General features: G+C 44.0%; 1 non-coding gene across 1 annotated transcript in view; it reads left to right on the top strand.

The window, feature by feature from the left end:
* Positions 1 to 24,056, top strand: part of LOC101416996 (uncharacterized) — a 62,620-nt gene extending 38,564 nt beyond the window's left edge. The window contains exon 3 of the transcript XR_009181522.2: positions 23,854 to 24,056. This is a non-coding gene — a transcript (uncharacterized protein). The remainder of the gene's footprint in view (positions 1 to 23,853) is intronic.
* The last annotated feature ends 1,742 nt before the right edge of the window (positions 24,057 to 25,798 follow it).

The following is a 25,798-nucleotide window of genomic DNA, read 5'->3' on the forward strand; positions in this document are numbered from 1 at the left end:
AGCCTCCTCCAAGAAGCTTTTCCATACCCCACCCCCCACACTTCCAGTAACATTTACCACTCCCTTGTACTTAGCCTGAACACGATACAGATTTCTTTCATAGCACTTCTTCTCTCCCCAAATGTAATTATATCCTTAATGCCTGAAATCAGTCAACCTTGCTCTTATTGTCTTAATTTAGGCTCTTACCATTTGTATTAGTCAAGCGATAGAACCTCAGCCTTAATTATTAACTGACAACCAAGCATCATCATTGGCCACATCGGTAAAGCTTCCATCATAAGTGCTTATCAGAACAGACAGGGAAAAGGAATTCTGAAGGAACTGAAGGAACAGAAACTCCTCCAAAAAAGGAAAAAAAATCCCTAAGTCTTAGATACATGAGAAGACAAATCTTACTGAAAAAGAGCAGGATACTGTATAAAAAGGAGCTCAGGAAACAAAAGCATTTAGTCCAGAAAAATGTAAAATTACCTCTTTCCAAGAATTAGATCCAAAGGACCAATTTGGGTATCCAATTCTTGCCAAACCAGAATTTAAGGATTTTTGTCACAGTGGAGTTGTAATGTATATTTGGTTATCTATTGCAATGTAACAAACTACCCCAAATCACAGGAGTTAGTGGTTCTGCAGTTTGGACAGGGTTTGTTAGGAAATACTCCTCTTTGCTCCCTGTGGCTTCAATTGGGGCTGGAAAATAGATGGTGACCAGTGTGCTTGGTTGGGTATGTGTACTTTCTACCCTCCAATGAGATTTAGAAACTTTCTTCTTGGCTGTGTATCACATCCATAGTTTGGGTTGGCCTACGCCTACAATAGGGAAAAAGAAGCTATTTAGTTTGGCAGGTGCTTCAGAGGGAGAAGGAGGGGAGGGGTCAGGAGATATCCATGCTGAAATGCTGCTATCCCTAAGTGTGTTCCAGACCAATCCTGGACTTCTCTACTCATGCAGACTTTGTTTGACCCTCCTTTTATTTTCATTGAAGGTTTTTTTAAAAACTAATTTTATTGATACATATTAATAAAGCATACAATCCATACAAAGTATAAAATCATTGGTATTTGGTATAATCACATAGTTGTGCATTCTGAAGTTTTAATCTGTGCTTCCACAGCACCTAGCACAACCATATTCTGTTAACTGTTCCAATTTCAGTGGAATCTTGTATTTCTGGTTCATTATAGCAAGAAATCATTCTTTCACATCCCCCACCAAAAAAAAAAAAAAAAAGCAAAACCCCACAGGTCTGGCATTTCACCTGGGATGCAGCTGGGATGCCTGAAAGAGCTGGGGCTGGATGGGCAGTCTCTTTCTTTCTCTCCACGAGGTCTCTCAGTGCACCTACTTTGGGCATCCTCACAACATGGCATTCTCAAGGTAGTTGGTCGTCTTCCATTTTAGAGAACAAAAAAGAACTGAGAAACTTAATTACCTAACTTATAGTTTTGAAACAATTTCAGACTCACAAAAACATTGTAAAAGCAGTCCAAATGATTCTGTATACCTTTCACCCAGATTTCCCCAAATCTTACATAACCACAATACAGTTATCTGCCAGGCTTTCTTTATGACTGGGCTCAGGAGTCTCAGAATGTCACTTCCATCACCTTCTCTTGGACAGAGCAGCCACAGGTCTATCTAGATTCAAGGAGAAAGGAAATAGACTTCACTCCTTTATGGGGATTGGGAAGGGTGGCAAGGTCACATGCAAAACAGGATTTGGGATGGGAAATACTGTAGATGCATCTTCAGAAACACTACCATAGGTTCCAGTGGCAACAGGTAAACTGTTTCAATGAAGCAATCTAAAGTACAAAACTATTTCTAGATTTTCATGAATATGCCATAGTAAGGGAACGGTTTAAATGACAAATTCAATATAACAGCTCTAGTCTCAATCAGAAAATAAGCAATCTTTCTCTTAAAGGAAAGTTCTTCTGAATTGTTTTGAAGGTCATGAAAAAAAAGAGTGTTTTTAAAGTTCTGTCACCAAACTTAAAATGATTCCCACTCAGATGCCTCCAGTCAGAAGTGCAGGAGTTCTCAGATGTTCAGGTTAATCACTCTTCCCAGCTTATGACAGACGTCCGCAATCAGTTACGGCTCCTGCTAAGCCTCAATGTAGCTTCAAAATCCTTCTTGCCAAAGCATTCTAGGCAGCCACTATGAATGAACAGATTTAAATTGTTAGGCAAGATGACACCCACCTACCATTCCTGCTAGGCTAATCCCCTCTTTCTAGAGCAGAGGTTCTTAACAAAGTGTCCATGAGCTTGAATTTAAATTGGAAAAAAAAAAAAATTGTGGGGACATGTTGGTGTGGGTGTGATATATTTATTAAATAATATACATTATAGTGTGGACTTAGTAAGGGGTCTGTGGTTTTCACCTGACTGGCAAAGGGGTCTGTGGAACAAAAATGGTACAGAACCCCTGTTTTTTAGAGATACTCATACTGAAGCACAGGGGAGTGTTAATTCTTGTCCAGGGTTACTGCTTTTTGATTAGGATGTTAAGTCTCCTGATCCCAAGCTAAGGACTTTTCCTTACTCCGCAGAAGTTCACAAAACACCTACTAAAGGAAAACTTTTTTTCCACCCCCACATTTCCTGTCGTCCACCAAGAAAACAAAACAAAATGAAACAAAAATACCAAAACCTGGTACCAGTTTCCTGGCAGACAGGTATAGTGGAGTGTGATAAAGCTGGATTTACATCAATCCTTATTAACACTATGACCTGGGCAGATTACTTAACCTCCCTGATCTTTGAGTACAACCCCTTCTCTTGTGAGCCTTCTGAAGGCAGAGTTTTTTTCTCCATACGTGCTTCCCCAGCATCCAGCGTGATATTTGACACATGGTTTATGTACAGTAAATATGGTGAATGGGAGATATTGCCATTTCAAAGGATGGTTGTGGATTCATGTTAGAGGTCTGGTCCCTCACCTCTTTCTCTTTGAGACACTTCACTTACTGCTTATTTGGAGAATTGGGTTTTGTTTTTTGTTTTTCAGGTACTAGGGGCCAGGGATTAAACCCAGAACCTTATATATCGGGAGCCAGCACTCAACCACTGAGCCACATTGGCTCCCCTGAGTTGGTTTTTTCATTTGCTTTGCTTGTTGTTTGTTTGTTTTAGGAGGCACTGGGAACCAAACCCGGGACCTCCTATGTGGGAAGCAGGCACTCAACCACTTGAGCCTTATCTGCTCCCAGAATTGGGATTTTGCACAAGTTCTTCTCAGTTAGGAATGTGATACTGGCAGTGTATCAATTTAAAATAAATTCTACTTCAACAGAGTCTTTGGGATGCCATCACAGAGTCCAAAACCCCAGTTGGATTTGAACAGGGTCTCTAAGTCTGTAAGTAGGCAACTACCCAGTGACCCTATTCTAATTCTTTGTAGATTGAAGAAGCAAAAGGAGAGGAGTGTTCCAGGAGTGCTCTGCTGGGCCCATCAGGTCACTGGCCAACCAGCAAGAAGTTATGAGGCCTACATTTTATTTCACCCTTATAGGGTTATGGGGAAGGTGATAGAATGGCTTATTTCTCCTTCTGCACACTGTTCTGTTCTAGGTGTCTGACACTGTTTTCATCAGCCAGTGTGATAGAAGAGGAAGGATATTTAACTGTCTGGCATCTTTGACTAATTGGCTTGAGGTATGGAATTACAGCATGGCTTGTTTAAGTCTTTTATACCTTTTTCATCAGAAACCAAGGTTGGGCATTTTCGTTGCTCTGGGAAGCCTTTCCAGCGTAGATGAAGTTCAGCTCAGTGCCATCTTTCTTTGCCAAGTATCAGATGAAGGAAGTCCCAGTAAGGACACTGCATAGTGGGACACGCAAGCCACACTGCCTTAGGAATCTAGGTAGTTTCTTCAGTTCACTGAGCTTCTGTTTCCTTATCTGTAAAATGGGGATTATAGGACTGTGGTGAAGAATAAATAAAGTAATACACCTTGTACAGTTTATGGGACCTCGGGCAGTGAGGGAAGGGTAATCCTACCCAAATTTTCTGCGTATTTGTTTGTGGGAGCGCTGAGGGTAACATGGGACAGGCAGCTCTCAGGGGAGAACTCCGTCATAGCAGAAACCTCATCTAATTTGATCACCAGATTCCCCATTCTACCTCCTTTTTTCCTTGCCTAACATACTATGTTTTCTTGTTCACTGGCTACTTTTTTCTAACTCCCCCTGGAATATAAACTTCCTAAAGGCAGGGTGCTTCCTTGTGTTATGGGTTCACTCCTCTATTCCTAGTATTTGTTAAATGGTTGAGTGTCCCTACCCCAAATATCCTCTGGCTGCACTGGGTATCTTGAGGCATTTTCTTCTTCAGGCCTTACCTTGGGTTCCTTTTCCTTTTTACTTCATTTGCGTGGAACTCTGGGATTGGCCCTATGGAGCTGCTACTTGCTGAGTCACTGCCAGGTCAGGCCTGATACTGAGCACTTTGTATCCTTTATCATATAATTGGCATGATAACCTTATAGATGGGCCCTGTTAAATGAGGTCAGAGGTAGTAAGTGGCAGAGCAAGGCTGTCTGACTCTAGAGCTTGTTCTCTATGGCATACTTTGTGGCTTCTTCCTTCTTGGTCTCTTAGATGATCTCAGTCTGTTGTCTTGAAGGTAAGAACTGATCGTTTTGCAAAATACTCCTTGATATCTTATACTCAGTTTATTTTTGTTCAATCCTTTTAACCTTTCTCCTTCCTTCCACATCTCTTAGCACATATCCTAGGACATTCATTTGAACCTTCTAATGCCCAAATAGTGTTTTCATGGAATCCCTTGGAAAAGTTTCCCTTAGGTCTCACATGGCTGTAGGCCAGCATCTTTTAAGACTTTAGCTGGGCCTGTCAGATGCTGGGGAAGCCCCTGGTTTCTGACCTGGTGAGTGGGTCTGGGCACATATACTTTAGAGTGGCCATTCTGTAAGAAGGGAAGAGACAGCATTCTGCTGGCCACAAAGAAGCAGGTCTCCAGAACAAGGAAGAAGATGATCAAGGATGGGGTGTAGGAAGGATATTTGGGCTCCTAGACACAGCATAGTGGCTGGCGGTTGGTCGGACTTCCATAAATATCTTTTGAAAAATTAATACTCAAGGCCTGTGCAGGTGAAATGATAGAACCCAGGGACATTTGGGAGAGTTGGTTGTTGTCTACTCCAGCCTGAATTTGCCCCTTAACTAGGACAAGATGGGGTGCCTGTGGGGTCCCCCTAGAATTTGTGGCTCTTTACAGGCTCTGACATCACCTATTTCTCTCAGCCATCCTGTGGCCTCTTCATGGGCCATCGGGCTTAGAACTTGCTGATTCTTGGTTTGGAGGGGAAACCTGTACTTCTTGGAGGCTTTGCCACTGCCCTGGGCTTCTGTGTGATAGGCCAGAGGTTTTTTTGTTTGTTTTGTTTTTTAATTTATTTTTTATTGTCTTTTTTTTTTTTTAAAGATACATAGTTCACACAAAATATTACATTTGAAAATATAAGGGGTTCTCATATACCCAACTCCCCACTGTCCCACACTCCTCCCACATCAACAACCTCTTTCATTAGTGTGGCACATTCATTGCATTTGATGAATACATTTTGGAGCACTGCTGCACAGCATGGATTATAGTTTACATTGCAGTTTACACTCTTCCAGTCCATTCAGTGGGTTATGGCAGGATATATAATGTCCTGTATCTGCCCCTGGAAAAAATCATTCAGGACAACTCCCAAGTCCTGAAAATGCCCCCATATCATACCTCTTCTTCCCTCTTCCTGCCCTCGGCAGCTCCCGTGGCCACTGTCTCCACATCAATGATACAATTTCTTCCATTGCTAGAGACGCAGTAATTCTATAGTAGAATACCAGTAAATCCACGTTAATCCATGTTTTATTCCTCCATCCTGTGGACCCTGAGATGGCAATGTCCACTCCACCTCTAAATTGAGAGGGGGCTTAGATCCCACATGGCCAATGGATGCAATTCTCCTGCTTGTAGTTGTAGACTCTCTCGGTTCCCTGGTATGGTGGTTGACCATCCTCACTTCACTGTTAGCCAACCTGGGTAAGTCCAATGAACTGGAGAGTAAGTGCTGCAACTCTGCTGAGGGCTCAGGGCCCAGCTGGCACAGGGACAGTCCAGTGTTTCAAGTCTCCTGAGCATACACCAACCCCAGCGCCAACCACAGATGCAGTAAAAGTGACAGAAGAGGTATGTGTAGAGAGGTCACATCTGAGTCCAACTCCCTCACACTCAGAAGCACAGATTCCAGAGTAGGGCTCACTGGCAAGGCACTGAACTCCAGAGCCATCTGCCATGACCATAGGACCTGGTTGTCTCTGTAGCCCTCAGGAGCACCACTCTGGGGTTGTATCTACTTTGGCTGTCTTTGGGATCCAGTGGTTTTGATTTACCTGAGAGAAAGAGGTCCTGGTAGGAGCAGTTGCCTCATCTAACCCTTGGACACACCAGAGTAGGGACTGTACAGGTTGAAACATTTCTTCTATACCTCCTTGATGGTTTCTATAATTCTTAGAATAATAAAGCTCAACATTCCAGAAGGCCTTAGGGATCATCATGGTCTGGTCCTCTACCCAGCTCTATTTTAATTTCTTGGTCTTATCAGGCTCCCTCCTCCCACAAGGCTTTTGCAGTGCTGTTTCCTCTATACAGCTTGGAAAATTCTTCATCCTCTCCTGGCTCAGTTAACTCCTATTAATCCTTCCCATCTCACCCTATGCGTCACTTCCCTGCTACTGGGTGGTAGCTCCTCTTCTTCCCTCCCCCTATGGAACAGGTCAGGTTTCAGTCCCTTATAATGCACCCTTGGTTTGTAATTTTATAGGCTATTACTGGTTAAGGGAATTAAGGTCTTCCCTTTACTCTCTTAAAGCTCTGTGATAAGCAGAAACCTCATCTAATTTGACTGATCACTAGATTCCCCAGTAACTGCTTGTTGAGTAGTTAAAGATGAAGAATTTAGAGATTTGCAGTAGAGAGGACAGGGTAAAATTCTGTAATAAGACTTCAAATTGTTAAGCTCTGTGTTTGACTTTGCAGGAAGGATTATTTGCACTATTTTTCCTCCCTTACATTATTTGTTTTTGTCTGGGGCTGCGACAGAATATTTGTTGTGTAGCAGCAGGTCGAAATAGTATAATATTGGGAGTCACAGATATGCAAATAATCAGCATTGAGAGCGAGTGAGCTTTGGGACGTTCTTGCCTCTACTGAGTGCCAGCCCTCTTTCTCTGGTCCTCAAACTCTCATAGATATATTTTTTTAAATTCTACCTATAATCTAAGTACCCCCATCTCCTCAGTTAATTTTCATGTTCTTATTTCCTGGACCATTCTTGCTTATATGCATGTGTCCTTTACCTGGCTTCCATTGTGGTGGATATACCACTGTGAATTCTCTTTTTCTCTCCTACTTTGTCAAAAGCACCTCTCCTCTGGAGCAGGGTTTCTCAGCCTCAGCACCATTGACAGTTTGGGCCAGGTAATTCTTTGTAGCTGGGGGATATCCTCTGTACTGTAGGGTATTTAGCAGTATTCCTGGCCTCAACCCACTAGATACCCGTATGTATGACAACCAAAAACGTTTCCAGACATTGCCACATGTTCCCTGAGGGCCAGAGTCCTCTCTGAAAACCACTGATACAGAGTCTTCATAATTAAAAATTTAAGTGGGGCATTGCTTTTGAGCCAACTGGAGGAAAAGGCCTTCCTCTTCAGCTTCTTCAGCAGTTGAAAAATGCATGACTTTTTCTGGTGGCCTGCTCAGGAAGAAGTCTCCAGGAATTTGAAACTATAAAGAACATGCTGTTTCCTGACTGAACAGACTTTGTTTCTGAGCCTCTCTGTACTCTGGAGCTGGAGAATATGGGTGTTTCGTATCAATTCCTAGATTAAAACCATCAGAACAAGTGGAATTTGAGACAAATGGCCAAGTCTTTTAATATTTAATGTTAATTATTAAATAATAATTAGTAATAAATTATTAATAGATACTAGCTCTCAGTCATAGAGCCAGTATTTATTGAATGCTTACTGTTTACCAGCACTTTTATATATTAACTCATTTAGTCCTCAGACCAACCCTCTGAGGTAGGCCTTGTTATTATCCCCATTATACAGGGGGATAATAACTCTATCCCAGACTTGACAGATGTGGAACCAGAGTCTTAGAGAAGCTATCGTGCCTTGCCATGGGGTCTCCTAGGTCTCTGACCCAGAGCCTGATATGCTTCCACTTTATCATGCTGATTTCTGTGTATTAGTAAAAGTTTTTTATAACCTTATCTTCCTTTTTCCCCTGGAACCACCACTCACTTATACAACAAATACCCATTAAATTCTTTCTGTAACTTAATGTCAGGCACTAAATAAATGTGATCATTGCTAGTCATAAATTTATCCTAAAATTGAGAATGGGCTTCTAAATTTTGTTGTTTTTTTTTTCCCCTTCCAAAGAAGCATAACCTAGGATTTATAGGCACAAATCATCATTTAGCTCTATCTTGGCAAGCAGGTATGACATCTATAAGAGAGATGCATTTCCAGGCATACAAAGGAACCCAGCTTTTCTGTTAGCTACCATTCATTAGATGCTTCCCCAGATCCTTTGTGTACATTATCTCATGTAATCCAAACCGTAGTCCTGATGGTATTATGATCCCATTTTAAAGATGAGGAGACCACAAATCAGAGAGATGAAATAGCTTATCCAAGGTCAAAGAGCCTAGCTGAGCCTTGTATTGAACACAGGGCTATCTGATTTCAAATTGTGTTTTTGACTTCTGTGTTCTTTTGCATCCATTAAAGGATATCCTTAAAATTCTTCAAAATTAGCAACAACACCCATTGTTCACAGTGGTAAAAGGAAGGAAGGTTCTCTCTATAAGACTTTTTCTCTCTGGTGGCACCCCATTGTTACTATCTTCCTTTTCTTTTCTCAAAAGCAGATTAGAATGCTTTTTAGTGAATGTACCAGTTGCTTAACACCAACTTCGACTCGTTCCATATACTTGTGATCTCAGGCCTTAACATGACAGGTTTGCTCTGCTTGGCCGAGTGTTCTGGTGATGGTCTCTTAATGACTGCACCAGATGTCATGGACCTTCCCAGTCATGGGAAGACAGTCTGTCATTGAGGTCACTGGGGAACTATAGGCTCCTAAAGATGAACTCAGATTTTTCCACCTTTTTAGGGATAGAGGCATGAACTGTTTTGGTTATGCCAAACATTCTCTCAGTCTTTCCAAGAAAACTCTTGGCCAACAGGCCTGCCCAGCACTCACGGGTAATAGAGTATGAAAAGACACTGCCCTTTGCAGATCCCAACTTACTCATCTGGCTGGGGAGATGTGCCCAGAGCCTGCTGATTGGGAGCAGGCTGAGTTGACCACACCCAGCTGGCCTGGGGAAACTGAGGTGTTTTGAAGTCTGACACTGTTCCCAGAGCAGTGTGCTTCATTGTTCTTAGCCCCCTTCCACTCGCACTGGCTGGGTTTTCTGCTGTACTGCTTTTACTCAGTCTTGAAATATGATATACACATTATACACATTCCCTTCCCCTGTCCCATAGTGCCTTGTTTTTTTTTTTAAGGAGGTACCAAGGATTGACTGGGGACCTTGTACATGGGAAGCAGGTGCTCAACCACTGATCTACACCCACTCCCCCCATAGCTTCTTTACGTAAGTTGATGTAATCAGTGAGGAAATCGGTTTGGTGGGCAAGAAAAAGAAAACTGCCTTGGGTGCAAGGCATCTAGGAAGGTATGTGTGGGACAACACTTCTGACTTAGATGGACTGGAGCTGAGACAATGATGCTGGGACTCCCACCCCTGTTCCTAGTTCCGCTCTGTAGAGCAAGCCCAGTACTGCACGATGTAACATTTCAGGTGCCAGGGATCTTTCCTTAGATACACCCTTCAAAGTAGTAGTATTGAGACATTAGCTGCACTGGAAGGGTGCAGGCTTCAGGGCCTGTGCATGTGACAGTGCAGCTCTAACCAGATCAGCTGCCAGTGGAGCATGTTGCCCACAGGCACCCTCCTCCATCTTCCCAGTGGTCAATGTGGTCAGCCACAGGGGAAACTTGGGGAGGAACATCTCGAAAACTGACAGCTTTTTCATTCTCTGAAGCCTCCCTTGGGTTTCAGAGAAGACACTCTTGGGAAAAATGGCTACATATTGGTGGAATTTGGTGCTTCTTTCTTATCTGTATTCTTATACTGTGGCTGCTCAGAGTTGAGATGCTCTGAAAATCAGGACCCAGAGTGATTCTAACTAAAATGCTGCAAGTAATGAAGGCAAGAATTGATGTCTGTGTTGTTGGATGACAACTTAGCCTGGTAGACAAGAACAAGAATGTGATGATCAAGTCCAGAATCATCAGAGGGCCAGAAGAGCAGGTTTCTTCTACATCCCTATTTAGTTCAGCTTTGCTAAACCCAGAGCTTCTGTTCCTGGGTTATACTTGTTGCTCACAAAAAGAAACATTTTCTCTGTATATATATATTTTTATAGCAAATTTTCTTCTTTTAATTCTTTTTTTTTTAAAGATACATAGATCACAAAAAATGTTACATTATAAAATATAAGAAGTTCCCATATACCCCACACCCCATACCCCAACTCCTCCAGTACCTCCTCTGTATTTTTTTAAAAATGACTTTAATTAAAGAAATATCTCTTCTTTATAGAAAGTAAATACCTGTTGTTTTAGTCAGCCAAAGGGATGCAGATGCAAAATACCAGAAATCTTTTGGCTTTTATAAAGGGTATTTATTTGGGGTAGAAGCTTACAGTAACCAGGCCATAAACATAAGTTACTTCCATCACCAAAATCTATTGCCACATGTTGGTGCAAGATGGCCGCCACATCTGCAGTGGTTCAGTCTTCCTGGGTTCCTCTCTTTCTGGGGCTCCATTTCTCTCTGGGCTTAGCTGCTGTGTTCTCCACAAGGCCAGGTGTAGACTATCAGGCAAATAGCTCAGTCTCTCTCCCCAGGGCCTCTGCCATGTTTAAGGAGCTTTCTGTATTCCTCTGAGTTTTTCTCCTGTGTGATCCCTTCTCGGGCTCCAGCTTCAAAACTCCTACCTCCCTTCTCAATGGTGTGGTTTCTCTCTTGAGTCCCCATCCATCAAGGGGGCAGGGCTCAATGTCCTACTGACATGGCCCAATCAAAGTCTTAATCATTATTTAATCAAGTAAAAGTAAAATCTCTGAATCCAATACACTCTAATGTGCCTAGAAGAAAAGACCAGTTTACAAACATCCAATATTTCTTTTTGGAATTTGTCAGTAATAGCAAACTGCTACACCTCTCATTTTACTATCCAGAGATAACAGTTAGTAGCATTTTGGTATAGATGTTTTGGTCTATGTTTAGTTTTTATGATGTAGCTCTTTTTAAAATTTAGCTAATGTTAGTCTCTGTCCAGGGAATGTATTTGCTACATGAAAGTGTTGTTGGATGTTTTTTTGTTTTGCTTTGTTTTTCATTTTTTTTATTTTTGATTTTAAATTCATCAAGTCATTATATCTTTGTCCAGGTCTTAAGGAGTGCTGGTCATTTTTTATTGAGGTCTCCATTTCAGATAGCAGATTTACACTGCTAACTTGAGGATGTTGTTTTCTCCTGGTCCAAATTATTCTTGTTTTAAAAAAATCTCAGTACAGTACAAAAAAGCTGAACAAGTGAGGATTGCTTTTACATTTAGCCCTTTATTTAGTCTATAGAATAACAGCCATAATAAGGTAGATATAATTTATTGTCTGTTTACTTTGTGCTGCCTTATCAGTTTGCAGCCAGAAAGCTTGTTGCTGTGTGCTGTCAGGCCTGCAAGCCTGGAGAGTTCGGAATATGCTGAGATCTGTTTGGAAGGGCTTGAATTGACTGAAATGGGAATGGATGTCTTCATGTTTTTTCTTGGTAATGCTTTACACTTGCTCCTTACAGCAGCCAGCTAAGCTCATATCTGCAGCTGGCTTACAAGGCAGGGTGGAAACAGTTTTCCAACTGAGATGAGGGGTGCAAAGCAAATTGCATTTCAGTTTGTTCATTCACTCATTCATTTGTTCATTCATTCAGTGTCTCTTGTGTGCCAGGCCTATTGAGCATTCTGTGCTAGGCTATGGGTATAAGTGGTAAGTGAGATGTTAGAGTCCTCGGCACTTTTGACTAGGTAGAATCAGGAGCTGAGAGTCAACAGGGGTCTTCTTGGAGACCAAAGGAATTCCTAAATAGGACTATTCCCCTGTTCAGGCAGGGGAGAAGGGAGATGAGAGCGAGCGGTTTGGTGGAAGGATTCTTGGTGGTACCCCTCTCTGGTGTGCTGATCTGATGGTGTAGGTAATGAGGATGGCTGTGCAGTTGTGCACGCCATTGGCAGGCAGTGCCTTCAGCTTTCCTGAGTTAACCCCTAGCAACCTGCATACCAGAAGTTGAGCTCAGGCAGTACCTCAGGGAAATAGGTACCCTTTTTACTCCATTTCCATGTCTCTTGTTCTTCAAAAGACCTCACATTGTGTAAAGTGAAAAACTGTCTATAGAGTCTTGTATCATTATTTAATGCCCATGTTGCTTCCAGGTGTGTCAACATTTGGGGAGCCCTGTCTTTTGTCCTTTAGGGTCTCTGCCTTAAGAGTAATGATAACAGCTAACATGCAGTATACTAGGCACTGGCCTGAGTGGTTTAGCACATCAAGTCCCTGAAAAACGCAAGGAGGGAATAGCAGCTATTAATATTATTTCTACATTGTAAAGATGAGGAACCTGAAGCTGGGAGAGGGTGTCACACCCTCAGGGTGCCCATCTCTAGAGCTGGCTGTCCTTGTGTATTAGTCCAGGTTCTCTAGGAAAACAGAATCAACAAGAGATATTTGTCAATAATATGCAATTTTATAAGAGTCTTTCACACAGCCTTAGGGATGCACAAGTCCAAGTTCTGCAGTTGGGCTGCAACCACAGGCTCTAATAAAAGTCCAGTGAAGGTTCTTTACAAGTTCTGGAAGACGTTGTCCAAAGACAAGCTGGGAAATTCTCAATGCTGGAATCACTTCCCCTTTTAAAACGGCACTCATTGCTGATGGCAATCTCCCTGATTGATGTAATTGTAGTTAGCTATCTATGATTTGCCACTGCAGTGAAGTCAATGGTGACTAAAGTCCATAAATGCCCTTTTATTACAACTAGCCAGTGCTTGCTTGACCAAACAACTGGGCATAATTACCTGGCCGAGTGGACACAATAGTCTAACCATCACACCTCAGTTCTACAGTGTATTCCTTGGTGTGCCATTAGGCCCAAGAGATTGGGTCCACTTGTGCTGCAGTTTGGGAACTGGCTCTGATGCCAGCGATGACCAGTGCTGCAGAGCGTCCAAGAATATGCCCGAGGTCAAGTGTGCTTTTCTATTCTTACCATCTCGTGGTTCTCCAAACTGGTAGTGCTATAAATAAACACCATTTTGGGTAGCTGACCCTGCTTAGTGGACAGGGAGAAATCAGATGCTTTCTGGGCTTCCTGGCATATCACAGATGCCCCACACACCCACTCCACCCACAGGATTAAGTCTGCTTCTAGCCTGTCTCTTTCCTGCAGGCAGGGAGAGCCTGATGTTTCAGTGGAAAGATGGTTGGTTATGATGTTGGAGACCTTTTTGACCTGGCTTCATTGACAAGCTGCCAGAAGTGGTGGAGTTGACCACAGAAGGAAGTTGTTTCTATAAATCTGGCCCTTACACCCAGGTTGTCAGAGTTCTAGCCACAGTTCTACAGGCTAGGCTATCCCCTCTGGCTGCCTTTCTCCACTCAAAAGTCTCACCTCACATTTGCCAAATTACACATCCCAGTGGGTAAGATGTGGTTTTCAGGACTCTTTGTCGTTTATTTTTTGGTGGATGTTAGCTTGTAGCAGTGTTATGAAATGGCGGGAATTGCCATAGATAACTTGGTGGAGACCAGGCTCTCCACAAAATTCTTTCTTTGTTGACAAGGATAACCTTGGAAATGGTGGGCAGTATCGCAAGGAATAGGTGGTGGAAATGGGAGACATTCCTTACAAGTGAGGTCTGCTTAAAATCACCATCTCACCCTTTTCATTGAGAGTGGTCATCCTTTCCCCTCCCTGACCTCAGAACTCACCATGTACCTGGGCCCTGAACCAAGGTGCACTCACGTGAAAACAACTATTTTTATGGTTGCAAATTCCTCCTGGCAATGGAGGAAGAAAACAACCTGGAATGTTTTGCATAAACATATCTGCTGGAGCTGTTAATCAGTAACTCAAGAATCTGGTACTTGTAGAAGCCAGTTATGATCTATATACCTAAGATAAAAACATGCTTTGTGTTCAGTAAAAATGATATGGCCGTGTTTGCCTTCTTAGAAAATGTGGCAGGTACTGTTTGAATGAGACTTCTGCGGCCGGCACTCAATGTGAGTCAGAATAACACCACCGATAACAGAGCCGCCTGTGCCTGTCTGTGCCTGGGCACAAATAGGTAAAACCCAGCAGCTGCCTTCTTGGTGATCTCTCCCATTGGGCAGGTTCCACTGAGCCAGTTCCATGCAAGGTAATCTCTCCATTTTTTTCTTAACCTAGAGCTTGAAAACCAGGGAAAAGAATTATTTTCTGATTTCTGTCTAGCCTTCAGGAGTCACTGACATGGAGAGATATTTTGTCTCTGAGTCACTTTCTATTTTTGTTCCTCCTCCATCTTATATCTTCTTGCTCTGTTTCCTTGAGTCCCTGACTCCAAGCATCTTTCCTGCTGCTTGACAGAGTTTGAAATAATATTAATCATCCCCACCACCATCCCATCCTTGGGGCGAGGAGGAGTCAGGCCACATGACCCAGAAGTCAGGAGCAGCCAGGGCTGCAAGGGCCGCCTGTGGCAGCCAAAGCCAATCCAAGATGACGCCCAGTTCTTGACCGGCCACTCACTAACCATCGTTTCCTTAAATTTTCTTGTAGCAGCACAAGGGAAGAGAAACAACAGAGCAGTAATAAGATTGGCATTTTTTTCACCATAACTCACCAAAAGGATCTGTCCTGATTCTGAATTACATTTGTGTTTATGCTAGTACCACCCAGTTTGGCATGTTATCATGTGCTGCCTCAGATAGTTCTTTGTCATTTCTTCCCAAACGGTGTTCGTGCTGCCTGAGTCAGGGATGGAGTCTTTTATTTATGGACTCCCTGTAGGGTTGGCTTTGTCAAGAAAACGAGAAGTGAGCATATGACATGTGAGAGAGACTGAACAAATATTGGCAATAGCAGCATCTTCTTCGGCATGTTTTCTGGGCATGAGATACAGTTGGAGCAGTCTAGAAGAGTCTTCAGGCATGAGGCCAGGTGGGCACACAGGCAGGCAGAGTACTTTTTTTGGTGATCATGCTCTGCCTCTGGCTGGCTGGCTAGCGTCCAGGCTGGACCCAGGGGCCTGCAGGATTGAGTCCTACTACTGACCTGGAGAGAACTAGAGCTCCTCCTGGAACAGAATGTCCCTGAGCCACCTGTGGACAGAATTTTACTTGCTCCAAAGCTCATCTGTAGTGTCTCTCTTCTCTGGAGTGTCAAGGTCCTAGCAATCCTTATGAATAAGTAGAAGATTGAAGAATGTGAGCTTTTAAATCGGAAGCACCAAATGTTTCTGAGGATTAGTTTCTGATGAATCACCCTTGTCCACTGAAGGCTAGACTTGCAGACCCAAAGTCAGCCTTACTCATCATTTAATTTTAGACTCCACCATATCCACCACTGCTCACTCCTAACACTGTACTTGATATTTGATAGACTTTCAGAACATGCTATAATTCCTTGTGCTCCTAGGGGCTCCCATGTCACTCGGGGGTGGGTACTGGTGCTAGGACCACCTTAACACAGCTGGCTTGCTCTAGGGGTGCAGGCTCTTGCCGACTTTGACACTCCTCATTCTTGACCTGAGTTGAGCTTGTCTTTTGGACTTGTCGCCACACCTGGCACAATCTGGGACCTAGAAACCTGAGCCTCCTGAGACAGAGGATGTCGAGACCACTTGTCTTCCATTCACAGCAGCTTTGTGCAGGCATGGTATTATTCCCCATGTCTGTTGGCTCTAATAATCTGTTTTCATTTCATATAATTCTTGTACAACATTTAGAACTACTAGGATCTTGTGTAATTTTTTTCCTAGGAAAGTAAAATATATCATTTCTGAAATGCCTTAGCATTTGGAATTGCCAAAGGACTGATTTTTCACTGGACCAGCTAAGAACCAGTCCTAAGGCCCTCTGTAATTGGTGAGGGTGACACATCAAAGGGAGTAATGGACTTTGGGTGGATTCATCTGTCCTGTCATGGGTCTCCTACTTCTAGACAAGGCTTTCTTGAACCCATGTCCCTCTGTATTTGCCAGACCAGTTAGGAAGTGGAGAGGGCTTGTTGTAAGACTTTTGCCTTGATGGACATGTGATTATTCTATGTTAATTTCTTATTTAAGATCTCCCAACCCACAAATGAACCAGCTCAAACTTCTGCATAGTCAGACACTAAGAACAATCCCCTGTGCCCCAGTGGACTTTGAGCACTACGACATGGTGAGGACCTAGATCATGAGCCACCTGTGAATGGGGTAGGGACCCTGCCACTGCCCATGGTGGCCACCCGTACCTGAGTGGGACATCCTGGCCAGAGGCTTTTGGTGCAGTGTGTGCCGACTGATGCTGTGCACACTACTAGGTCCCATCCACCTGTGCTGCCCCTCCCATGTCTCAGGCCTTGTGAGGGCAGCACTTGGAGAAAGTCTGTACCTCACACTTGAAGGGCTTACAGTCTATTTAGGGTGTATAGAAACACTGAAAATAAACCAGCCATTTCTGAAACAATTGAGTCTTCTTGTTATAGTCTATGACAAAACTAAAAAATGAAAATGCCACTGGTATACAAAGTGAAAGTCCTACATTCTTATCAACCCCAGGTCTGTCTGTTCTCCTAGGCATGTAGGGTTCTGCAGCCTACCCTTTTTATCTAAATACTTAGGTTGGATCTATCTCCACCTCACTCCTATATTCTTTTTTCTTAAGGTCTGCGTGGTATTTCAAAGGCAGTTTTTGAATGAGTGTGATTATAGTGTAGTGGCAGGAATTCAGAGTCAGAAAGATCCTTGGTAAGCTGGAGTAGGTCAGGGCGGCCTCCTTGAAACCCCAGATGCTGGGTAAGGATTCAGCTTGGCAATGTAGAAGAGGCGGAGGAAAACATCCTCTGCTCCTTTTCTACTCTGATTTTCTCGGGGCTGACTATTGCCTTCTGCTGCTCTGGCACGGTGGCTGCTGAGGCAGGAGGTGGAAGGACCAAGCAAAATACTTTCATCTCTTTGGGCCCTCACTGCAGACACCATTACCAACCCTACTTCTTACAGGTGAAGACATTGAGGTTCTGAGAAATGAAGGGGACTGCTCAGGTCAGGGACAGAACTGAACTGGATCCTGAGCCAGGAGGGAGGAAGAAGCATCAGATAGGTCTGAGCTGGGGACAAGTTGGGAGACAGGTCCAGGACATGTACATGCTCAGTACTCAGCTGCTGTTTTAGTCCCCTGTTGGTTGCCTTATTTGGGCTTGTTCTAGATGCTGGAGGATGAAGGGAAGAGCCTGCCAGACATGACACAGTAACCCAACCTCAAGCTGGGTCTCTGTCCACAACCCTGGGAGGAGCCCACTAATGAATCAGGCAGCTATTTCTGGAGCTCACAGGGAGAGGAGGGGGCACCCTCCTGCCTGGGGCAGGCAAGCCTCCTATGGCAGGGAGAGAAGAAAGAGGTTGTTTGAGGGGTATGCCTCCAGATTGGTTCCTGGAAGGCTCAGGTGTCTGCTCAGTTGCCCATCCAGGATGGGGGAGCAGGCTGGTCATCTAATCAGGTGCAAATGAAATCGACTGTGGCGTTTCCCTGGTAGAGTACATGGAGTGGGCTCTTACTAGGCATGGGCCTGAGAATCAACATACAGGTCTGTCTGTGGCCCCCCCTATGCTACTGCCCTGTTTGTCCCCATGCTAGGCCTTCTTCACCCCCTCCTCTTGCCACTCCCAGAATCTATGCTGCCCTGAGTCCTGCCTGAGTTTCCCAGAGTCATACTTCCCAAAGATGTGCCCATGTCTCCTCACCCCTGAACCTGGGCTACAATGCCATGTGGTTGGTTGAGATCAAAGGCAAAGTGACAGTGACTGTGTATGTGCCTGTGAGTTGGGGTCAGGTGTGAATAGGCAGTCCACTCTTTAGCAGCTACTCTTGTATTCTCCTGCCATGGAGCTGCTGGAGATAGAGACCTGGTTCTGTTCATTCACGGTATTTATCTCCTGGTGGCTTTGGGCACCTCCCTCCTTCCTGCTGGACCTCTGTTCCCTCCTCCATATAGTAAAGGCTGGCAGATCTTTTTTTTTTTTATTTTTTTATTGACTTTGTAATAATATTACATTAAAAAAATATATATATATGAGGTCCCATTCAACCCCACCACCCCCACCCCACCTCTCCCCCCCCCCCCCAGCAACACTCATTCCCATCATCATGACACATCCATTGCATTTGGTAAGTACATCTTTGGGCACCTCTGCACCTCATGGTCAGTGGTCCACATCATGGCCCATACTCTCCCCCATTCCATCCAGTGGGCCCTGTGAGGATTTACAATGTCCGGTGATTGCCCCTGAAGCACCATCCAGGGCAGCTCCATGTCCCAAAGACGCCTCCACCTCTCATCTCTTCCTGCCTTTCCCCATACCCATTAGCCACCATGTCCACTTTTCCCAATCCAGTGCCACCTTTTCTATGTGGACATTGGATTGGTTGTGTCCATTGCACCTCTATGTCAAGAGGAGGCTCAGATTCCACCTGGATGCTGGATGCAATCCTCCCACTTTCAGTTGTAATCACTCTAGGCTCCATGGTGTGGTGGTTGTCCTTCTTCAACTCCATCTTAGCTGAATGTGGTGAGTCCAATAAATCAGATTGTAGGTGCTGGAGTCTGTTGAGGCTCAGGACCTGGCTATCACATTGTCAGTCCAGAGATTCAAATCCCCTAAATATATCTTAAACCCCAACACTAACTGCAGCTCCAGCACTTTAGCATGAAAGTCTTATGAAGAGAGATCCCATCTGAGTCCAGATTCATCACACATAAACACCAGTTCCAAAGAGGGGCCATCTGACCTGGTAGTTAACCCCATCTGCCATGGCCATAACTCCCATGGGTCTCTTTAGCCCTCAAAGGAACCAATACCTGGGGGTTGTATCTGCTTTATCTGTCTCTCAGACTCTGCTCAGTTGTGCATAAGGGCAATCCTTCTGACAGCCTCCAGACTCTTTTTTAGAGACTCGTAGCCATATAAACTCATTTCTCCTTTCCATTTCCCCCTTACATTAGGTCAAACAGCATTTTAAAGTCATGTTATTTTATGTAGACAGGGATATTCTGCTGATCCGCATTGAACCTTCTGTATAAGGTCATTTTCCAGTTGCATCATCAGTTGGTAGTTGATAGTGGTGCCAGGGAGGCTCATCCCCGGGTGTCATGTCCCACGCTGGGGGGAAGGCATTACATTTACATGCTGAGTTTGGCTTCGAGACTGGCCACATTTGAGTAACATGAAGGCTGACAGGAGGAAATTCCCAGGCACAATGCTGCTCTAGGCCTTGTTCTTATTTTAGGCTTATCAGCTCACAAGCATAGTCATTAGCGTCAGGGGCTCACTGTTGAACCCTCATTCCCTCCCGGTCCCCGCTGCTGCACCTGGGAGACTGTCGCTGCTCCCCTAGGGACCACGACAGAGCACCACTGGCCAGGAGCCCAGTACCCCCCCTGCTGTGGTTTTTAATTGTTGCCACTATGAGTATATCCAAACATTACCATGCACCCTGGACATATGTTCTGTACAGCTCCCTGTCAGCCATATATCACCTGTCAATGGTATCCTATACCAGTATCCCTCCATTGCCATTGTTGAACCACTCTGTGATCCAGAACTCCCTGAAATTTGAAGCCCAATATAATGTCAGGGTCCCTTACTAGGAAATGGCATATAGCGATGGGTTTAAAGGTTAGATAAAGAATACGTGTTGACTTGGAAAAAATTCTACATCCTATCTTTTTCTTTTTTTTTTTTCCCCCCTTATTGAACTTCTCTTCACAGGAGCCCTAGACCACAGCAATGCATATATATAATATACAGCACTCCCATACATCCACCACAAAACCTTTTCCCTTCCACAGCAATACTCTAACACCCTATTCACATCATATTCACTTAACGTGATGTACAGAGTCTGAGACAATAGCTTTCAAACAAGGTGACATCTGTGCTTACATTGTGGTGCATACTTTAGGATACACAGTTTTTTAAATTCTTAGTTATCCTATGTTTTACATTATGGTTTACATTATCAGTCTGTCATCTCCTATATGTTATGGTGTAATATTACATGTTTTATATCCATCCTCGTGTACTCTCACGAAACTCCTCTCTTACCCCCCATTTACCTTGGTTCCACACATTTAACGTCCATTTTCCCTTCCAGCTTGGTGCCCACAGTGACAGCCAACCTCCGTTTCCTGAGGAGCCACTTCCAGAGATAGATGGAATAGTGTTCAGGGCCTAACTTGCTCAACTGTCCCAATGCCCTGGGAGCCACCTTTCTCTCGAGGGATACAGTTCCCTCTATTTGATGGCATTAGTCCTCCCCAGGATGTGGGTCCACCCCCACTCTCACTACTTGGGTTTCTACCCCATGGTGTCACCCACTCTGGCAGAATGAGCATTTAGACATTCCCCAGGAGCCCGTCCTGCATCAGACCCTCCCCTCCAAGCATTCTAAACAGGTAACCCTCTTTATTATATTTTGATATGATTTTCTCGGCATTTTACTCTCCACCAACACCTGACACTCTCCTGTGTTCGTATGCTACCCCTCCCTCCCCCCACTTTTGGGCAATGTTACCCATCCGCCCATCCCCAAGGGCTGGCAGATCTTGCAGGTCTCTTGCGACAACAGCATATGACTCTGCCTCTCCACCTCGTGTTTATTTCCCAAGCTTCTCCCCAGAGCCTGGTTAGCCCCACCTTCTTTCTGCCTGCCAGGGTCTGTCTACAAAAGGCCTGCATTTTACTTGATCAGGGGAGGGGTCTGCTTGAAGAGTCAGTTATTTGAATAATAGTAATAACGGCAGTGAGTGCTTATTTAGTGCCTGGCAGTGTAGCAAGCACTGGGCCAAGCATTGTACGTGCATGATCTCTCAGTTTTCCGAGAAATCCTGTTGGGTACAGATTACTGGTATTACCCCTGTTTTACAGAAGAAGAAACTGAGGCTAAGAGAGGTTATCGCCTGCCCAAGGTTACATGGCCAGTGAGTTGATCAGCCTATATTTAAATCCAGTTTGGTATATATTTATTTATTTATTTGTTTGTTTGTATCTTTGTTTTTAATGAAGCTTTAGATTACATAACTGTTACGTCAAAAATACAGGGGATTCCCAAATACCCTCCCCCCTCCCCCTAGTTTTGGTATATATGAAATTTTAATTGTGCTTCCTACTAAATTGCGACAAGGTGTCCTTGGAAATTGTGATATGGATTGAGGACATTCCCCTACATACAGTGTCAAGTAGGGAGGGCTCCTTCCCTGCTTCTTTCTGAACTTTACATCACCAACGTCTGAGTAGAGCCCACTGCTTCCCACTCACCCCCCATTTTCTGCTGAACCTCAGGTTTCTGGGAAGGGATGCTTGGAGCCCCTGGGGCCCAGCTCTGGTATAGAGAATGCTGGGGCAGTGGGAAGGTGTTCTGAGAGCACAGCTAGTGCCCCCTGAGGGATGTCTTTTTGTTGGGGGGGGGCGGTGTAAGGCATAGGATACTTTTTCCAAACAACCTTGACCTCCCTCGTGTATACAGGACTGGTCTGTGCCAGGCAGCCTTAGCCCATAGGAGGACGAGTTGATACGCTCCTGGCCCACTGAGGCTATTAGCATTGTTGGGGATTCAGGACAGCTGTCTCTGCTCTGTGAATACAACCCCGACTAGACTTCAGCCTCCTCATGGCAAAGCTACCCTCACCCTGCTTTCCCCAGAGACCAGGACTTCTCCTTGGTGCATAGAACACAGAGGAATTTTATTATATGGAATTAATACTTCTCTTTGGATTATTAGTCATCCAAGTGCTTGCCCTCACATGGTGCATGTGCCTAGAATTGTTTTCCCTAATTCATATGAAGAGGAAACACTGGGAGATCTGAAAAGGAGCTGTGTTACGTGAGGCAGATAGGCTGAAGGCTGTGCTATTTAGAGACAGACTTAATCTTGCCTGATTGAGGTTTAGTGGGGAGGTATGTGTTTTTCCCACGCAGTGGCTCCGCTTTAGGAATTGCCCCAGGGTAGAGAAGGCTCTCTGGTCTCTCGAGTTCCTTGGAGGGAGGAGTGGTGATTTGGTGGCATCTCCTGTTTGCTAGATTTGCCCAGCAGGAGTCCCAGCATTTACCCAGGCTGACAGAGCAGCTGACCAAGGGGCGTCAGAATTGACTTAAGGCTTATCTGATAGGTAGGTCTCGAGGTCCGGCTGTGAGAGGAGCAAGAATGCCAGAGAGAGCTCAGGTCGGGGTGGGGGTGGGCTTAATGGGGTGTCTAGATAGTGACTTAGGGAAGGCAGTACCAGACTGAGGCCAACACTGTTGGAGCTAGGAGCCTGGGTCAGTTGATGCCAGCTGCCCCCAAAGTCCCTGGGCGAGCACTAATGGCAGAGGCTAGACGAGATCCAGGGTATGCCAGCAGTGGACAGGGCCGCCCTTCTGCCAACAGGACCTTGGCAAGGACTGCGGAACAGCAACTTTGAGTGTAACGCTGGAATCAGACAAGCCTGGATTTGAGAAGGATATAAAATACAAAGTGAAAACCTCTATCCACCCCAAACCCTGGCCTAAGTTTTTTGTATTCTTTCAGAAACTTGGATTTGTGTATCCCTTTTCTATTATACAAGTAAAATAAAAGAAGCACTGCTATCTACCTTGCTTTTATCCCTCACTTTTAATTTATTAGCAACATGGAAGAACTACCTGGTTCTTTTCCTTTTTAGTTTCTTATTGTATAGATGTGCCTTAATTTAATTTGTCACTGACATTGAGTTTGTTGCTATTTTGGATCTATTTTGATGCAACAGCAATCATACTTTACATATATCTTTAAACACTGGAGCAGTTATTTCTGTAGGTTAAATTCTAGATATAGGTTTTCTGGGTGGTCAGTTTTCTTTCTCTTTCTTTTTTTAATCCTTTCTCCAAATTCCTTTTCAAAGAGGTTCTACCAGTTCACACTGGTGCTAACAGTGTATGACGTAATGAAATGATGATAGTAATACAGAGCTGTTATGAGGTTAAATGAGATAACGTGTCAAGCTTTCAGCTGATACCTGCCACAGAGCCTGCAGAGGTGGGGCTCAGGACACAGATTCTACTGCAAACCAGATTACTTTGGTTGAGCCTCAAATAAAGTGCTGGCTTGTGGATGGAGAGGTAGCAGGAAACCGTGGGCTGGCAGCTGCTGAGCAGATGTTATCTTTATTCACTCCTTCAGGAAGCTAAGTTCAGGGAGTACCTGTGTGCCAGACACTGAGGTGGGGAGTGGGGGGAGACACAGCAGTGTACAAGGTGGGCCCGGTTGCTGCCCTCACGGAGCTAATAGTCTAGGGAGAGAGGAAGGCAGTGAACAAGTCAAGTCTCTACACAGTGTGGTAAGTGCTACCAGGATGCCACTGCTAATGGTCCCCTCTCACTGGGTCTCTCTCTCCCTTGCCTGCCTTCCCACCCCCCCACCCCACCCCCCAGTGTACGTGATGGAGCCAGAAAGGAAGACGACCGACTCCGGGTGTCAGGCAGCCCTGGCCGCCTGCTGGACTGCTCTCTGCTGCTGCTGCCTCCTGGACAGCTTGGATTGAGCAGCCAAAGACCCAAGCTCTCTGCGTGGCCTCCAGGTGCTCCAGAGAGGCCGCTACCTCCTGTTACTGGAATAAACAACTAGTGCTGCACAATTTCAGTTTTCTTCTTTCTTTGCAAAAAATCTAATCTGCAGACTTAAGTTTTAGCCCCTGGAAATTCTATCATTAAAATTTGCCTTCCCTGATTATTAGTGACCTTGAACAAAAAAATATATAAAATTTCTGGTGATTCAGTTTCTTTTGTGATATTTTTTCTTTTAAGATTTATTTATTTCTCTCCCCTTCCCCCACCCCCCATTGTCTGCTCTCTGTGTCCATTCGCTGTGTATTCTTCTGTGTCGGCTTGTATTCTTGTTAGCAGCACCAGGAATACGTGTCTCTTTTTGTTGCGTCATCTTGCTGTGTCAGCTCTCCATGTGTGTGGCGCCACTCCTGGCAGGCTGTACTTTTTTCATACAGGGCGGCTCTTCTTAGGGGCACACTCCTTGCACATGGGGCTCCCCTGTGTGGGGGACACCCCTTCATGGCACAGCACTCCTTGTGCACATTAACACTGTGCGTGGGCCAGCTCCACACGGGTCAAGGAGGCCCTGGATTTGAACCCTGGACCTCTCATGTGGTACGCGGACACTCTATCAGTTGAGCCAAATCTGTTTTCCTCTTTTGTGAATTGATTTGATACACACACACACACATACACCTTTTTCCTATTAATTTCTCTTATTACTTTATGGGAATTATTTATATATATTGCACACTAATATTTGTCAGTTTTGTAGGCTTACAAATATCTCTATTTGGCTGTCTCTCAACTTTTTTTTTGTTTTTGTCTGTTTTTAATTTGACAAGTTGTAGGTTTACAGAAAAATCATGCATAAAACATGATACCATATACCACCTATGATTAACAACACCTTGCATTATGTGGTACATTTGTTAACATTAATGAAAGAACATTTTTATAGTTGTGATATTAACTGTAGTCCATCATCAGTTCTTGTTTTTTAAAATTTTTATTCTAGTAATGTTTACAACCTAAATTTCTAACCACATTTAAATATATAATTCAGTACCATTAGGTTCACAATATAGCGCTACCATCATCACTTTCTATTACTAAAACTTTTCCATCAATCCAAATAGTAACCCTATAATTAAAGCATTAACTCCCCACTCCATACCTCCACCCCAGCCCCTAGTAACCTGTATTCTAGTTTCTGACTTTATGAATTTGCTTCCACTAATTATTTCATATTAGTGAGATGATACAATATCTGTCCTTTTGTATCGGCTTATTTCACTCAACACTGTCTTCAGGGTTCATCCATGTTGTCATTTGTAGCAGAACTTTATTCTTTTTTATGACTGAATATTTTATTGTGTGTATATACCACATTTTATCCATTCATTGGTTGATGAACACTTAGGTTGCCTCCATTTTTTGGCATTTGTAAATAATGCCGCTCTGAACATTGGTATGTATGCAAATGTCTGAGTCCCTGCTTTCAGTTATTTTGGGTACATACCTCGAAGTGGGATTGCCAGGTCATATAGTAATTTTATACTTAGCTTTCTGAGGAACTGCCAAACTGTCTTCCACAGCAACTGCACTGTTTACATTCCCACCAGTGAGAAATGAATGTTTCTTTTCCTCCACATCCTTTCCAGCACCAGTAATTTTCTGTTTTTGTAATGGTAGCCAGTGGTATCTCATTGTGGTTTTGTTTTGCATTTCCATGACAGCTAATGGTATTGAGCATCTTTTCATGTGCTTTTTGGCATTTTGTATATTTTCTTTGGAGAAATATTTCTTGCCCATTTTTTAATTGGGTTGT

The sequence above is a fragment of the Dasypus novemcinctus genome, chromosome 2 (assembly GCF_030445035.2).
Source record: "Dasypus novemcinctus isolate mDasNov1 chromosome 2, mDasNov1.1.hap2, whole genome shotgun sequence".
In the NCBI taxonomy this organism is placed as follows: Eukaryota; Metazoa; Chordata; class Mammalia; order Cingulata; family Dasypodidae; genus Dasypus; species Dasypus novemcinctus.